The 13,498-nt window shown below is 46.0% G+C and overlaps 4 non-coding genes across 4 annotated transcripts; all 4 read right to left on the bottom strand.

The window, feature by feature from the left end:
* Window positions 1-682: 682 nt before the first annotated feature.
* LOC148336659 (5S ribosomal RNA) lies at window positions 683-801 on the bottom strand. Its single transcript, XR_015843377.1, has one exon. It is a non-coding gene; the product is annotated as a 5S ribosomal RNA (ribosomal RNA).
* A 1,009-nt stretch (window positions 802-1,810) lies between these two features.
* LOC148336658 (5S ribosomal RNA) lies at window positions 1,811-1,929 on the bottom strand. The gene has a single exon (XR_015843376.1). It is a non-coding gene; the product is annotated as a 5S ribosomal RNA (ribosomal RNA).
* A 1,009-nt stretch (window positions 1,930-2,938) lies between these two features.
* Window positions 2,939-3,057, bottom strand: LOC148336657 (5S ribosomal RNA). The gene has a single exon (XR_015843413.1). It is a non-coding gene; the product is annotated as a 5S ribosomal RNA (ribosomal RNA).
* Window positions 3,058-4,066: 1,009 nt separating this feature from the next.
* On the bottom strand, window positions 4,067-4,185 carry LOC148336656 (5S ribosomal RNA). Its single transcript, XR_015843375.1, has one exon. It is a non-coding gene; the product is annotated as a 5S ribosomal RNA (ribosomal RNA).
* Window positions 4,186-13,498: the final 9,313 nt, after the last annotated feature.

Genomic DNA, 13,498 nt, shown 5'->3' with positions numbered 1-13,498 from the left:
TTTGCAAATGCGTGTCAGGAGACGTGTGTGGCTCCGTAGCTACACATTCGGACCACATGGGGGCACTAATATTATACCAGCCCCGTACCACCAATATATACACCAATAACTTGGGGGGGCGTTCACTGCTATCCACCCATGGTCATGTACCATTTATTTGACATTATTTAAATTAAATTGGAATAAATGGAAGAATAAAGTGGAACTAATAAAATAAGAACCAATGATATAACCAGTGAAGCTAAAAAAAATGAATGAAGCTTCTCCACACCTGCTAATTGCCACATTAACTATACTTCCCTTTATTGCATTCAGTAAACACCATTTTTTAAAATTGATTCATTAACTTTTTATTTAGTAAACACTCACTGCACCAACCCAACCGGACTGCATCGGGTCATATGTCTGCTACACCTGTAGACTCCGAGGGTACCCTTTTGGTCAATGTGTGGCTCCGGAGCCACAGTCAAGTCTCCAGACACGCATTTGCAAATTGCCACACGCATTTGCGAGTCGTCCACGGCGAGACTGTAGCAACACCCAAAGGCAGAGGACGCTGAATGTTGGCATTTTGTGCTCTCAGCCTGTCAGGCGAATATGTGGAAATTTATAAAAAAGCAGCTCGCATACTTGCTTACATTTGTCAAAGTTATTTTTATTTATTTATTTTTTGCGGTGCAAAAGCTTACAGCACCTGGTATTCCCAGGCGGTCTCCCATCCAAGTACTAACCAGGCCCGACCCTGCTTAGCTTCCGAGATCGGACGAGATCGGGCGTTCTCAGGGTAGTATGGCCGTAAGCGAGAATTCCCTCCAAAATTTTGCATTTTATACATGTGGTCTTTATTGTGGCAAATACTTCAATCCAAAAATACGTAACAAGAATCTGAAACTATAACCACAGTCACAAATGTGTCACAACAATCTACAATGCATGATTGAAGTCACAGATATATGACAAATATCAGCAAATGTGTACAATGATTTGTTGGCACATACACATGGTTAAATGCGGACAAAAATCCGTAGATGGGCGACCTGTAAAAACGGGACCTTTTGATTGGCTGTGTTCTTACAGGTGACGTTTGCTACAGTCCTGCCGCGGACGACTCGCAAATGCGTGTGCTGATTTGCAAATGCGTGTCAGGAGACGTGTGTGGCTCCGTAGCTACACATTCGGACCACATGGGGGCACTAATATTATACCAGCCCCGTACCACCAATATATACACCAATAACTTGGGGGGGCGTTCACTGCTATCCACCCATGGTCATGTACCATTTATTTGACATTATTTAAATTAAATTGGAATAAATGGAAGAATAAAGTGGAACTAATAAAATAAGAACCAATGATATAACCAGTGAAGCTAAAAAAAATGAATGAAGCTTCTCCACACCTGCTAATTGCCACATTAACTATACTTCCCTTTATTGCATTCAGTAAAGACCATTTTTTAAAATTGATTCATTAACTTTTTATTTAGTAAACACTCACTGCACCAACCCAACCGGACTGCATCGGGTCATATGTCTGCTACACCTGTAGACTCCGAGGGTACCCTTTTGGTCAATGTGTGGCTCCGGAGCCACAGTCAAGTCTCCAGACACGCATTTGCAAATTGCCACACGCATTTGCGAGTCGTCCACGGCGAGACTGTAGCAACACCCAAAGGCAGAGGACGCTGAATGTTGGCATTTTGTGCTCTCAGCCTGTCAGGCGAATATGTGGAAATTTATAAAAAAGCAGCTCGCATACTTGCTTACATTTGTCAAAGTTATTTTTATTTATTTATTTTTTGCGGTGCAAAAGCTTACAGCACCTGGTATTCCCAGGCGGTCTCCCATCCAAGTACTAACCAGGCCCGACCCTGCTTAGCTTCCGAGATCGGACGAGATCGGGCGTTCTCAGGGTAGTATGGCCGTAAGCGAGAATTCCCTCCAAAATTTTGCATTTTATACATGTGGTCTTTATTGTGGCAAATACTTCAATCCAAAAATACGTAACAAGAATCTGAAACTATAACCACAGTCACAAATGTGTCACAACAATCTACAATGCATGATTGAAGTCACAGATATATGACAAATATCAGCAAATGTGTACAATGATTTGTTGGCACATACACATGGTTAAATGCGGACAAAAATCCGTAGATGGGCGACCTGTAAAAACGGGACCTTTTGATTGGCTGTGTTCTTACAGGTGACGTTTGCTACAGTCCTGCCGCGGACGACTCGCAAATGCGTGTGCTGATTTGCAAATGCGTGTCAGGAGACGTGTGTGGCTCCGTAGCTACACATTCGGACCACATGGGGGCACTAATATTATACCAGCCCCGTACCACCAATATATACACCAATAACTTGGGGGGGCGTTCACTGCTATCCACCCATGGTCATGTACCATTTATTTGACATTATTTAAATTAAATTGGAATAAATGGAAGAATAAAGTGGAACTAATAAAATAAGAACCAATGATATAACCAGTGAAGCTAAAAAAAATGAATGAAGCTTCTCCACACCTGCTAATTGCCACATTAACTATACTTCCCTTTATTGCATTCAGTAAAGACCATTTTTTAAAATTGATTCATTAACTTTTTATTTAGTAAACACTCACTGCACCAACCCAACCGGACTGCATCGGGTCATATGTCTGCTACACCTGTAGACTCCGAGGGTACCCTTTTGGTCAATGTGTGGCTCCGGAGCCACAGTCAAGTCTCCAGACACGCATTTGCAAATTGCCACACGCATTTGCGAGTCGTCCACGGCGAGACTGTAGCAACACCCAAAGGCAGAGGACGCTGAATGTTGGCATTTTGTGCTCTCAGCCTGTCAGGCGAATATGTGGAAATTTATAAAAAAGCAGCTCGCATACTTGCTTACATTTGTCAAAGTTATTTTTATTTATTTATTTTTTGCGGTGCAAAAGCTTACAGCACCTGGGATTCCCAGGCGGTCTCCCATCCAAGTACTAACCAGGCCCGACCCTGCTTAGCTTCCGAGATCGGACGAGATCGGGCGTTCTCAGGGTAGTATGGCCGTAAGCGAGAATTCCCTCCAAAATTTTGCATTTTATACATGTGGTCTTTATTGTGGCAAATACTTCAATCCAAAAATACGTAACAAGAATCTGAAACTATAACCACAGTCACAAATGTGTCACAACAATCTACAATGCATGATTGAAGTCACAGATATATGACAAATATCAGCAAATGTGTACAATGATTTGTTGGCACATACACATGGTTAAATGCGGACAAAAATCCGTAGATGGGCGACCTGTAAAAACGGGACCTTTTGATTGGCTGTGTTCTTACAGGTGACGTTTGCTACAGTCCTGCCGCGGACGACTCGCAAATGCGTGTGCTGATTTGCAAATGCGTGTCAGGAGACGTGTGTGGCTCCGTAGCTACACATTCGGACCACATGGGGGCACTAATATTATACCAGCCCCGTACCACCAATATATACACCAATAACTTGGGGGGGCGTTCACTGCTATCCACCCATGGTCATGTACCATTTATTTGACATTATTTAAATTAAATTGGAATAAATGGAAGAATAAAGTGGAACTAATAAAATAAGAACCAATGATATAACCAGTGAAGCTAAAAAAAATGAATGAAGCTTCTCCACACCTGCTAATTGCCACATTAACTATACTTCCCTTTATTGCATTCAGTAAAGACCATTTTTTAAAATTGATTCATTAACTTTTTATTTAGTAAACACTCACTGCACCAACCCAACCGGACTGCATCGGGTCATATGTCTGCTACACCTGTAGACTCCGAGGGTACCCTTTTGGTCAATGTGTGGCTCCGGAGCCACAGTCAAGTCTCCAGACACGCATTTGCAAATTGCCACACGCATTTGCGAGTCGTCCACGGCGAGACTGTAGCAACACCCAAAGGCAGAGGACGCTGAATGTTGGCATTTTGTGCTCTCAGCCTGTCAGGCGAATATGTGGAAATTTATAAAAAAGCAGCTCGCATACTTGCTTACATTTGTCAAAGTTATTTTTATTTATTTATTTTTTGCGGTGCAAAAGCTTACAGCACCTGGTATTCCCAGGCGGTCTCCCATCCAAGTACTAACCAGGCCCGACCCTGCTTAGCTTCCGAGATCGGACGAGATCGGGCGTTCTCAGGGTAGTATGGCCGTAAGCGAGAATTCCCTCCAAAATTTTGCATTTTATACATGTGGTCTTTATTGTGGCAAATACTTCAATCCAAAAATACGTAACAAGAATCTAAGATAAGATAAGATAAGATGTCCTTTATTAGTCCCACAATGGGGAAATTTGAGGTGTTACAGCAGCAAAGATATAGATCACACAGAGTCTGCGGCGTAATGTAGCCGTTAATGTATAACATTAGCAGCAGACATTCAGAAAAAGCATGCAAATATACACAGTATAAACGTATCTAAGTGTAAGGAAACACTCCTAATGTTTGTCCATTATACGGAGGGGGAAACGCTGTAATGATAAAAACTACTGAATGATTGAAAATACTGCAATCATAAAAATATTGCAATGATAAAAGTACTGTAATGGTAAGAGTACTGAAATGATAGAAAAGTACTGCATGATAGAAAATACTGCAATGGTAAAAGTACTGTAATAGTAAAAGTACTGCAACGATAGAAAAATACTGCAATGATGAAAGTACTGCAATGGTAAAAGTACTGCAATGGTAAAAGTACTGTAATAGTAAAAGTACCGCAATGATAGAAAAATACTGCAATGATAAAAGTACTGCAATGATAAAAGTACTGTAATAGTGAACATCCTGCAGTGGTAGAAATACTACAGTGATAGAAGTATTGTAATAAGAATACTGTAATGGTAAACAAAATACATCATTGGTCAATATTTAAGTACACCCTTGGCTGAAAGTACAGTAGTAGTTAATATTGCATCCTAGGACTGCACAATTGCACTAATGCCCTCCCGTTTGTAGGCCTGACCCAATGTTCTTGTTAAAAAGTCTGACAGCAGTTGGCAGGAAGGAGCGGCGAAATCTCTCTTTGGTACAGCGAGGGTGTAAAAGTCTGTCACTGAAGGAGCTGTAAAGTGTTCTCAGAGTGTCATTGAATGGGTGGGTTGGTTTGTCCAGCATTGATGACAGTTTTGCCGTCATCCTTCTGCCCCCCACTGAGTCCACAGAGTCCAGGGAGCAGCCCAGGACAGAGCTGGCCCTCCTCACCAGTTTGTCCAGTCTCTTTTTGTCTCGGCCCGAGATGCCTCCTGCCCAGGAGACCACTCCATAGAAGATGACTGATGAAACCACCGAGTCATAGAAGTTCCTGAGGAGTGTTCCCCGAACGCCAAAGGACCTCAGCCGCCTGAGTAGGAAGAGTCTGCTCTGACCCTTCCTATAGAGAGCGTCTGTGTTGTCGCTCCAGTCCAGTTTATTGTTCAGATGAACACCCAGGTACTTGTAAGTTGAGACCCTCTCAACGTCTGTTCCCTGGATATTCACTGGTGCAGGTGGAGAGTGCCGACGCTTGCGGAAATCCACCACCAGCTCTTTGGATTTCCCAGCGTTGATTTGGAGGCGGTTCTGCTGACACCAGTCCACGAACCCCTGCGTAACCCCTCTGTACTCCCGATCGTCATCGTCAGTGATGAGGCCGACAATCGCAGAGTCATCAGAGAACTTCTGCAGGTGACAGGTTGTGGAATTGTATTTGTAGTCCGAGGTGTAGAGGGTGAACAGGAAGGGAGCCAGCACAGTTCCCTGCGGCGCTCCCGTGCTGCAGAGGAGCACGTCAGACACACAGTCCTGTGTCCTCACGTACTGTGGCCGGTTTGTAAGGTAGTCGTGGATCCATGTGATGAGGTGGTGGGCCACTCCCGCCTGCTCCAGCTTGTCTCCCAATAAGGCGGGCTGGATGGTGTTGAAAGCACTTGAGAAATCAAAGAACATGATCCTCACCGTGCCCCCCGCCTTCTCCAGGTGGAAGAGTGAAGTGTGGAGCAGGTAGATGATGGCATCATCCACACTGATGCCAGGCTGGTATGCAAACTGGAGTGGGTCCATTGAGGAGCTGACCAGGGGGCGCAGATGGACGAGGACCAGTCTCTCCAGGGTCTTCATCAGATGAGACGTCAGCGCCACTGGTCTGAAGTTGTTGAGCTCCTTCGGATGGGGTGTCTTTGGAACCGGAACCAGGCAGGATGTTTTCCACAGCTGGGGGACTCTACCCAGCTTCAAGCTCAGGTTGAACATGTGCTGGACGATTCCACACAGCTGGTCTGCGCAGGATTTGAGGAGCTGGGAGCTGATCCCATCTGGGCCTGCCGCCTTCCTCGCCTTCATCTTCCTCAGCTGGTTCTTCACCTGAGATGTTGTGAGGAACAAGGCTGAGCAGGAGGAAGTGGTGGTTGTCTGATGAGGCTGGGAACTGGAGCCTGTGGAGAGAGAGAGGGGCGAGAGAGGGGGAGAGAGGGTCTTGTTCGCAGTGGCAGGAGGGGTGGGTGGGGGCTGCATCAGGGAAGCCTGAGCGGGGTCAGACATTTGATCAAACCTATTGAAAAATAGGTTCAACTCATTTGCCCACTGAAGCCCCCCCCCTTCTGGGTCTTACCTGCTTGTCCGTGGCCTGAGATGGTCTTCAGGCCCCTCCAGACATCCCTGGCATTGTTCCGCTGCAGTTGTTCTTCCATCCGCATCTTGTAGGACTTTTTCCCCTCTCGGATCCTCCTTCTCAGCTGACGCTGCACTCTCTTCAGCTCGTCCTTGTCGCCTGAAACAAAAGCCCTCTTTTTCTCCTTCAGGAGAGCTTTAATGTCCGGTGTGATCCAGGGTTTGTTGTTGGAGAAACATCTTACAGTCCTGGTGGGAATGGTGTTCTCCATGCAGAAGTTAATATAGTCTGTAACTGTGTCTGTTAGACCATTAATGTCCTCACCGTGAGCTTCGCTGAATACCTCCCACACAGTTGTGTTGAAACAGTCCTTCAAGGCCTCCTCGGCTTCTCCGGACCATCGCTGAACTGTGCGTGTCACAGCTGGCTGCCTGCGGACGAGAGGTTTGTACACAGGCAGGAGAGCAACCAAGTTGTGGTCAGCTTTGCCCAGCGGGGGGAGGGGCAGTGACGTGTACGCCTCCTTGGTGTTGGCATAGAAGAGGTCCAATATTTTATTGTCTCTGGTTTGGCATGTTACATATTGTGTGAATGAAGGCAGAGAGGAGGAAGGAGAAGCATGATTGAAGTCACCAGAGATAAGGAACAAGGCATTTGGGTGCTGTGTTTGTAGCCTGCTCACAGCTGCATTCAGTACATCACAGGCTGTCTCACCGTTAGCAGAGGGAGGCACGTACGCCGCCATCGCGATCACATGACTGAACTCTCGCGGTAAATAGACCGGACGCATGCTAACAGCTATCATCTCAATGTCCCGACTGCAAAGTTGATCCTTAACAGTTATATGCCCAGGGTTACACCATCTATCATTAACAAACACAGCCAGCCCTCCCCCTTTTCTCTTACCGCTCTCCAGTGTCCTGTCCGCGCGTAGTATTTGGAAGCCGTCCAATTCCACGACGGCGTCCGGCGTTAGCTCTGTTAGCCACGACTCCGTGAACACCAGCAAGCTAGCCTCCCGGACAATCCTCTCTGTAGTAATAGGTATTTAGGACTACATGTCCCATAATGCTTTGTATTGAAGTGTGGTGTGGAAAGGACTTCCGGGGAATGACTAAACAGTGTGTTAACAAGTACTCGCCGTGTCTCGTGTGATTATTATACATGGTGTCAGAAGTGGCGAACTGCAAGTCTTCACAATTATTGTCGGGTCAGTAAAGTGTAGTTGGCTGCCGGAAGACGTTTTTCGGGCAGTTGCAACGTAAATGACCGGCGTGGAAGACGACGGCAGGTAGCTTCGGCGTTAGCTGCTATTTTTGCCGCGTTGCTAGGATACGGCTCGGCACGGCGCGAAAAGAAAAAAGTAAAGAGTGGAACTTCAAGCGGATGTCCTGGACGTTAAGAAACCAGGGATTCATCAGCTGGGATGGCGACAACAGTGCAGTTATCCCCCCCGGAGCCATTTGACTTTTCCTGTCCGTCAAGTTGGCCAAAGTGGATCAGAAGATTTGAAAGGTTTCGTATTGCAACTGCGTTGGATGGAAAAACTGATGAATATCAAGTAAACTCACTCCTGTATGCGATGGGAGACGCAGCTGATGACGTTTTAGCGGTTTTGCCGTTAAATTCTGAAGATAAGAAGCACTATGAAGCTGTTAAAGCAGCATTTGAAAACCACTACGTGGGAAAACACAACGTCATTTTTGAACGAGCACAATTCAACTCCAGACGTCAACAAGATGGCGAGCAGGCTGAGTCATTTATCACAGCAGTACACAAACTAGCAGAAAATTGTGGATTTGGAGTGCTTAAAGAGGAACTTATACGGGACCGGGTTGTAGTTGGAATTAAGGACAAAAGACTGTCAGAACAGCTACAAATGGACTCAGAGTTAACACTGTCCAAAGCTATACAAAAAGTCAGGCAGTGTGAAACTGTGAAGATGCAGCAAACGATTTTACACAGCAGCTCTGCAGAGGACAATAGACTGAACGTGGACGCTATAAAGATAAACACAAAGAAAGGAAAATTTCAAACTAAGCAAGTTCCAAAGAAGGAGTGCAGCAGGTGTGGTCGCAAGAACAAACACTCTTGGAAAGATTGTCCAGCCCGAGAAGTACAGTGCAGAAAATGTCAGAAAAAAGGACATTTTGCTGTAGTTTGTCGCAGTAGTGAAGCTGTAGGGCTCAGGGAAGTCACAGAAAACCAAGATTATGCAGACAGCGAGGAATGTGTGTTCTTGGGCGAGATTGATGCAGTGAAGTCAAAGCCCTGGGTTGAAAAGGTCAAGTTAAATGGGGAAAATATTCAGTTTAAACTTGACACAGGGGCAGATGTTACTACCATGCCAGTGAGACTGTACAAACGTGAAAGGGATGGTAAACTACTCCCATCTAAAAAGAAACTTCTTGGGCCAGCTCGTTACCCACTTGAAGCGAAGGGCTGCTTTAGGGCACAGCTGGCAGCAAAAGGTCGTTGCACATCTCAAGACGTCTACCTAGTTTCAGGTTTAGTCCAGCCACTGTTAGGTAGACCAGCTTGTGAGGCATTGGGGTTAGTTTACAGAGTGGACACAGTCAAAGACACTGAGATAGATTTTAGGGCAGCATACCCAACAGTGTTTAGGGGTTTGGGCAAGTTGAAGGAGCCTTATCGCATTGAGCTAGAGCAGGGAGCCATACCTGTTGCTCTTTCCGCCCCACGACGTGTTCCTCTTCCCCTCCGGGATGCAGTCAGGGAAGAAATAATGAGGATGGAAGAAATGGGAGTTATTTCAAAAATAACTGAGCCTACAGAATGGTGTTCTGGCATTGTTGTTGTCCCCAGACCAGGAAACAAGTCACCCAGAATATGCGTGGATCTTACCCCCCTGAATAACTTTGTGAAAAGAGAACGGCATATTCTTCCTGCAGTGGATCAGTCTCTTGCTATGATGAAAGATGCCAAAGTGTTTACAAAGTTGGATGCTCGCTCTGGATTTTGGCAAGTCCCGCTCGCTTTGGAGTCACGGCCACTCACAACTTTCATCACGCCGTTTGGGAGGTACCATTTTAACCGCCTTCCTTTTGGCATAGCATCGGCACCAGAGCATTTCCAAAGGAGGATGTCGCAGATGCTGGAAGAGTTGGATGGAGTAATCTGTCATGCTGATGATGTGCTTGTATATGGCAGAGATAGGCAAGAGCATGACCAGAGATTGCATCGTGTGCTCCAAACCTTCCAGAAGGAGGGCCTCACTCTTAATGAGAAGTGTGAGTTCGCTAAAAGCGAGATCTTGTTTGTTGGACACAAGGTTTCACATAAAGGCATCGAGGCTGACCCGCAAAAGGTGAAGGCTATCCAGCAGCTCCCACAGCCAAAATGTGTGGAAGATGTGCGACGTCTCATGGGCATGGCAAACTACCTCGCCAAGTTCATGCCACAGTTGGCTACCACAACTACACCGCTTAAGGAGCTGCAAAAGGGGAGAAATGAATGGATTTGGGCTGAGCCACAGGAAACGGCGTTCCAGAAGCTTAAGGAGATTCTAAGCTCTCCTGAGGTGCTCGCTCAGTACTCCAATACAGCAGAAACAAGAGTTGCTGCAGATGCATCACCTTTTGGTATTGGAGCTGTACTCACACAAAAACAGTCAGACGACACATGGCGTCCAGTGACATACATTTCAAGAGGACTAACAGACACTGAGAGGCGCTATGCGCAGATTGAAAAAGAAGCGCTTGCTGTCACGTGGGCGTGTGAAAGACTTTCATCTTATCTTATGGGGCTACAATTCACTCTGGTAACAGACCACAAACCCCTTGTCCCTCTTTTGAGCACAAGAGGATTGGATGACCTTCCACCGCGCATCTTACGATTCAGGCTTAGATTGCTGCGCTTTACTTTCAAGATCATCCATGTTCCGGGAAAAACCCTAGTCACAGCTGACGCGCTGTCACGCGCTCCAGTTGGAGGTCCGCCCTCTGCAGGAGATCTACAGTTGGAAAAGGACGTGGAGGTTTTCGTGGACACTCTTGTTAGCTGTCTTCCAGCTACGGACAAAAGGCTGGAAGAGATAAGGTCCGCACAGGAAAAAGATGAGCTGTGCCGGAAAATAAGGGACTATTGCGGTGTCGGTTGGCCAGAGCAATACAAGCTAGACCCAGAGCTGAAAGTGTACTGGCAACACAGGATGGACTTAAATGTGTGTCGCAGTCTTCTCATGAAAGGAGAAAGACTTTGGATCCCACCACTTTTGAGAGCGGACATTCTGCAACGTCTGCATGTAGGCCATCAAGGAATTTCCAAATGCAGAGCAAGAGCCAAGGAATCTGTATGGTGGCCCGGAATCTCAGTACAGATAGACAAAGTGGTGGGTGATTGTGATACATGCAGAAAATACAGAATACAGAACCGGGAACCATTGTTAACCACTCCACTTCCGGACCGCCCGTGGCAGAAGGTTGGAATGGATCTGTTCGAATGGTCAAAAAAGCATTATATTTTGATTGTTGACTTTTTCTCGAGGTACATTGAAGTTGCACAACTCAAACATATGACCGCAGATGTCACTATCAAGGCTGTCAAGGAGGCCTTTGCTCGACACGGAACTCCAGAGACGGTGATATCGGATAACGGACCACAGTTTTCATCTGAGCAGTTTAAAGAGTTCGCGAAAGAGTTCCAGTTCACCCATGTCACGAGCAGCCCCCATTACCCCCAAGCCAATGGAGAGGCCGAACGTGCAGTCCGCACAGTCAAGGAGCTGTGGAAAAAAGATATGGATCTTCACAGGGCGCTGCTGGCATACAGGGCCACCCCTCTGGAACACGGGTTCTCGCCTGCTCAGCTGTTAATGGGAAGAAACCTGCGCACGACCTTGCCTCAATTTACTACCAAGCTGGATCCCAAGTGGCCGGACTGGCTGGCTTTTCGGAAGAAGGAGGAAGAGCGGAGGCGTGAGCAGGAAAAACACTACAATCGGAGACACCGGACACGACCACTCTCACAACTAACAACGGGACAGAAAGTTTGGATTACATCGGAAGCATCTTCAGGCGAAGTACTTGGACCTGCCAACACTCCCAGATCCTACATGGTAGAGACTGACAGGGGGATTCTCAGGAGAAACCGAAGTCACCTTCGACCTACAGGGACTATTACGAGGTTCGGTCGTGTCGTGAGGCCTCGTGATAGATTGGATTTGTGAATGATGCTGATTGTTCATTTAAATGAAAAGCAAGTAGTTTAAAATGCTGTTAAGAAGAATAACAAGAAAAAAAATAATATGGTGTTTCTGTCAATGTTTAGAACAGAAAGAAAATGTTTACATTACTTTAATGGTTATGCAAATTATGCCTGTTTACTTGTAGGATTACGTTCAACTAAAAGGAGGAGGTGTAGTAATAGGTATTTAGGACTACATGTCCCATAATGCTTTGTATTGAAGTGTGGTGTGGAAAGGACTTCCGGGGAATGACTAAACAGTGTGTTAACAAGTACTCGCCGTGTCTAGTGTGATTATTATACACTCTCGTGCCGGGTTAGCGCTGTTAGCTCGTCCATTTTGTTGGAGAGGGATCGAACATTCCCCATAATAACGGACGGGAGGACGGGGTGATATCGTCTCCTCCTTGCCTGGCGCTTAGCCCCCGCACGACATCCCCGTCTCTTCCTCCTCAGCTCGCGGGGAATATCGGGTCTCGCTCCGGGAGCACACGCGGGGTTAGCACGGAGTGCTAACAGCTGATCTCTTGTGTACACGATCGATCCGTAGCTCCGAGTTTCGTCTCCGGACACGATCGCGCAAAAAACAGCCCCCAACAGTAGTAAAACCACCGCAAGTTGGATGTCCATTGCTGAGGTGAGGTAAAAATAAAATAAAAAAGGGTAAAGGGAAAAAACACACGAAAAAGGCTCAATAGTGAGCCACGCTGCTGTAAACAGGCAGCCACTCGCGCGGCGCCGGAACCGGAAGTTTAGTTTGAAACTATAACCACAGTCACAAATGTGTCACAACAATCTACAATGCATGATTGAAGTCACAGATATATGACAAATATCAGCAAATGTGTACAATGATTTGTTGGCACATACACATGGTTAAATGCGGACAAAAATCCGTAGATGGGCGACCTGTAAAAACGGGACCTTTTGATTGGCTGTGTTCTTACAGGTGACGTTTGCTACAGTCCTGCCGCGGACTACTCGCAAATGCGTGTGCTGATTTGCAAATGCGTGTCAGGAGACGTGTGTGGCTCCGTAGCTACACATTCGGACCACATGGGGGCACTAATATTATACCAGCCCCGTACCACCAATATATACACCAATAACTTGGGGGGGCGTTCACTGCTATCCACCCATGGTCATGTACCATTTATTTGACATTATTTAAATTAAATTGGAATAAATGGAAGAATAAAGTGGAACTAATAAAATAAGAACCAATGATATAACCAGTGAAGCTAAAAAAAATGAATGAAGCTTCTCCACACCTGCTAATTGCCACATTAACTATACTTCCCTTTATTGCATTCAGTAAAGACCATTTTTTAAAATTGATTCATTAACTTTTTATTTAGTAAACACTCACTGCACCAACCCAACCGGACTGCATCGGGTCATATGTCTGCTACACCTGTAGACTCCGAGGGTACCCTTTTGGTCAATGTGTGGCTCCGGAGCCACAGTCAAGTCTCCAGACACGCATTTGCAAATTGCCACACGCATTTGCGAGTCGTCCACGGCGAGACTGTAGCAACACCCAAAGGCAGAGGACGCTGAATGTTGGCATTTTGTGCTCTCAGCCTGTCAGGCGAATATGTGGAAATTTATAAAAAAGCAGCTCGCATACTTGCTTACATTTGTAAAAGTTATTTTTATTTATTTATTTTTTGCGGTGCAAA

The sequence above is a fragment of the Idiotropiscis lumnitzeri genome, chromosome 5 (assembly GCF_059441095.1).
Source record: "Idiotropiscis lumnitzeri isolate Australia: NSW breed Sydney's pygmy pipehorse chromosome 5, RoL_Ilum_1.0, whole genome shotgun sequence".
Taxonomy (NCBI): domain Eukaryota; kingdom Metazoa; phylum Chordata; class Actinopteri; order Syngnathiformes; family Syngnathidae; genus Idiotropiscis; species Idiotropiscis lumnitzeri.
This window is presented reverse-complemented; position numbering and strand designations above follow the sequence as displayed.